Below are 4,575 nucleotides of genomic sequence, written 5' to 3' on the forward strand. Positions count from 1 at the left end.
AATAATTGTTTATGATGATTTTTTGCGATCGAATTAAGGCTTGTTAGTCCACGTGAACCGTGGACCTGAAAAACCTAGGTCAATCATTTTAATGTTATTAAGGCATTTGTTAAAGTTTGAGGATCTTTTTATATTAGTAGGGGATCCTCCAAATTTTTCCTTAGAAGTAGAGACCTCAAAAAAATCGCCACATACTAGCCATGCACATTTATAGTTATCATGAAGAGTTTGTAAATTGTTCCATAGCAATTGGCGAGTTGAACAATTATTACTAGCATATATTAAGGATAAAAGCCACGTAGGTGATTTATTTACCTGGACAAAAGCCTGTATTTCCTGGCTTGTGACTGCTACTAGGTTAACCACCAATTCATGAGCATGCCATAAAAGAGCTATTCCACCTGATTGACCTTGTGCTGCCACTTGGATTAGGTCTGTGTAATTGAACTCAGAGAGATGATCTGTGTGATCCTCCATTTTTGTTTATTTTAGGCATAGAATGGATGGATTATTTCATGTTAGCAAAAATCGTAGGTTCTGACAGAATTCTTGATTATGAGATCCCCGGCAGTTCCAAAGCATTATCTTCATGAGACCTTCATGGTGTATTTTGCTCCCTTCCGGAGCCAGTGATAGTTCCAAGTGCATTAGAAGATGTGGAGGATTGTACAATGCTACAGTTAGCAAGTTGTCATGCAAGATTGAGATCATGAGTATCACATATCTCTCTTCCAAGGAGAAGGGATTTAGGCGTATGTTCAATGAGGTTTTCTAGAGGTTTGGGGGGATGAAGATGAGGTGTTTTTTTCGATGTTTCCTAGCATGGAGATCGTCAGGAAGTCGTTCAATATCATTGATTCCATGAAAGTCTCCGGTAGATCGTTGTCTTCTTCTACTGGATGGGGGTTTTCCTGGTGTGGAGAAGGTGGTGGCAAGTTGGTATTCTGAATGTCAGTCACTTGCTGTTGAATTTTCCCTGGCAGTGGAGGGTGGGCCATCTCCTATGGTTGTTGAGGATCTAACCATGGCCAGAAGTTTTTCTTTAGGGGTATCTTCCAGTAAAAAGGATGGTGAAGTGCTAGAGCTTGCCATTGTTGATATTGAGTGATGATTTGTTGCATCTGCATGATGGTGTTGTCTTGTTGATGAATCAAGTTCAAGACTTGGTCTTGTTGTGCTTGATTTGGAATTCCCTTTTGAAGTTAGAATGCCATTTCCTTCGATATTTCCAATAGAAGTGTGACATGGTTTTGTAATAGTTGAAGGTCTATTTGTGGTTGTTGGTGCATGGGAGGGAATGGTTGTGGTGGGGAAGCGAGTGGTTGTTGCATGGTTGGGTGGTTTGGTTGTATTACTGCCCACTTGTGTGCATGGGGGAGTTAGTGATGGATGAGTACGTGTGGGGGAGGGAGGTGATGGCAGAGGTAGATATGGACATTGTTGATGTAGCGTTTGTGCCTGCAGTGATGGTGATGATTTCTATGGTTGTGTGGTCGGTAATTGTTGGTGTTTGTGGGTGATTGAGTATGTTGAAGTGTGGCTTGAGTTATCGTGGTAAAGGTGTTCGTTGGAGTGCTATTTGAAGAGGTCTTTGGGTGAGATTAAAGGTTGCTTCAGAGATTGCTTGATGATCTAGGCTATTTTTATTGGTTAGGGGATCTTGATTTTTTTCAGTTGGTGGTGTGGCGTGATGAGTTGTAGTTGCATGGTTATTGAAGCTAGTATCTGTTGAACACTATTTTTTGTGTGATGATGGACCAGAATAGTGTATAGAGGAGGGATTTTGGCGTATTTGGATTGGTGTAATTGGCGGTAGTGGAGATTTGGCATTTAGTTGTGCTTTGCCTTGTGTATCAATGTTAGTAGGATGTTCAAGTGTGATAGTGTCATGATGGGTGTCTAGTTTAGATGGTTTCTTATTGGTGTTGAATTTTTGTCGTAGACGTTTGGATAATGTTTTTCGAATTAATGGGTGTAGGGGAGGTGAACGATTGTGATGATGGTTTCTCTCTATGTTTACAGTGGGCGCGTGCATTGGTATTTGGAAAGGTGATGATGGTGGTTTGAAAGCGGTTGAGGTAGGGTTAATTGAGTGAGTTCTAGGTGGTATAGGTTTCGCATGCAAGGTTTTGGTTATCATGGGGGATGGGTCCGGTGTAGGGTTTGGCTTTGGGAAATCAAATTGATAATGAAGGGGAATATCATTGGTTGAACTTGTGGTTTTGTGGGGGGCAGGTGGGATCCAACGTTTTGGAATAGTGGTATTTGGGAGGGGGGGGGTGAGTGATTTTGGTTCATGGTGGTATTTTGAGGGAAAAATTCTGTCTTATTTTTTGTATTTGTTTTTGTTTTTTGGATATGAAACTGTTTTTCACTGACTAGCTTGATCTTCCTCGCAGGAGGGAGTGAGTGGGTTGTCTTGTGTTTGATTCGAAGTAAAAGCAGTTGAAAAAATTGGGTAATAGTGGAGGTTGTATCCTAAGAAGCAACATCTTATGCAAATCATTGTTGAATCCTCGTAAAAATTTAGCTGAGTATATGTGCCTAGGAGGATTTCATATGTAAGTGATTTCTCTAGCGGAACTAAGATACAAAGCCTAGCATATCGACCTCTTGATGTGTGAACTGTGCATGTGTCGATTTTAACGAGCGTGCCAATAAATTTTGCTATTTTATGGAGGATTTGTATATCATAATATTTAATAGGTAGTTCTTGTAGGCGAATCCATACAGTGGTGTAATTTGTGTGTGCTAGGACTGGATTGAATTTGGATTCCCATTGACGGATAGTGAGGTATTGGGATCCTATGAACCATGGTCCATTTTGGAGTATTTTATTAAAAGTTCTTAGTGTGTTAGAATTTGATAAGATAATAGTCATATCCTAGATCTATTAAGTGAAGTGTTTCATTGAGTTGCCAAAGAGAGTTCAACTTAATTTTTAGGTTTGTATATGACAGTTTTTCCTTAGCAGATTGATGATAATGGCTTGTTGCCAAGGATGGTAGAGTCTAAGTTTATCATTTGAGAAGATAGGGATAAAGAAAGGATAGAGGCGGCTGAAGCCCAAGGCAGGTAAGGCAAGGGCTTTAGGCCCCCTAAATTTGAAGGCCCTACTTTTTAGTATTTTTAGGTTTATGTATTTATTTTCCTTTTAAAAATTGAAGTATTTAATGTGAAAAGCTATAATTTTGCCGTGGAAAAGGAAAACAACGTTTACTTTTACCATTCCTGGATGTTGGGGATATGAATGGTTTCCTTTACTGTTTTTGGCTTTTTTGGGAGTGACTTCTCCTCTTTTTTTTCCTCTATATTTATTCACAACTACAAAGTTTATACCCTACCTTGCCTTCTTCAGCCGTCTCTGCCTTCTTCTTTAATACTTTTCTATGTTAATTTCTAAAAAGCTTTATGATAATTCTTAGTTTCTTACTCCTTCCTGTCAAAAGAACTACAAGAATCTTTTGATCATTCTTTGTGGAATAAAATACAAAGTTGGTAAGTACAATTTTTTTTTTCAATGATAACTTTTTTCTTTCTTTTCAAGCATTTTTTTCTACATATTGTACTTGGGACTGATTTTGGTAGTCATTAGTAAATTAAGAGAGGATTGAAAAATAAAATTTTATAATATGTATTGATTTTTTATTGCTTAAAATTTTACAATATGATATGACTGCAATCTCATAAGACTCATATTTTCAAAATAAAATTTTTATGCTGCTTATTATAGTTTAGAGTTAAAATTTTAATTCCGTTTAGAAATCTAATTTGATGGAAAGATTTCAAACTCCACAAATAAGAGATGCTTTATTGAAATTAGTAGAAGCTAGTAAGGATCCAAACACTAAAAGTGAAGCTAATTGTTTAGCGACATACGAGCTTCAAAATTTTGAGTTTTTATTGGGTATGACTATTTGGTATGATATGTTGTTTGCTGTTAATTCAGTTAGTAAAAGTTTGCAATCAAAAGATATGCATATTGATGTAGCCATAGATCAACTAAGAGGCCTTATTTCTTATTTTCAAATATATAGAGAAGAAGGGTTCACAACTGCTATGATTTCTGCTAAGGAAATTGCATCTGAGATGAATATAGAACCTGAATTTCGTAAAAAACATGTAATATATAGAAAAAATAATTTGATGAGAATGTGGATAATGAAACAATAAAGTCTCTTGAAGAATCTTTTAAAATAGATTACTTTTTGTATATAGTAGACCAAGCCATTCTTTCGCTTCAAAATAGATTTGAGCAATTCAAAGCGTAAGAATTGTCAGAGGAAATAGATTATAAAAAGATTATTAATAACTTTGCAACTCAAAAAGCTAGAAAAATAGCCTTTAAATAAAATATATATAATTTTTTTAGAGGAACTTAAGGCCCCTAATTACAGTTTGGCTTTAGGCACCGAACTGTGTTGAGCCGCCTCTGAGAAAGGGTGATGAGATGGATTGGTGTTTTCATCATCTAAGGTTAATTTTTTCAAAAAATTAGTTTCTAGTTTGGGATCGATTGGAGGAGGAGAAGGTGGGGAGAGAGTGTCACAAAAACTTACCTTGATAGAGGGGCTG

The sequence above is a fragment of the Nicotiana tabacum genome, chromosome 11 (assembly GCF_000715075.1).
Source record: "Nicotiana tabacum cultivar K326 chromosome 11, ASM71507v2, whole genome shotgun sequence".
NCBI classification, from domain to species: domain Eukaryota; kingdom Viridiplantae; phylum Streptophyta; class Magnoliopsida; order Solanales; family Solanaceae; genus Nicotiana; species Nicotiana tabacum.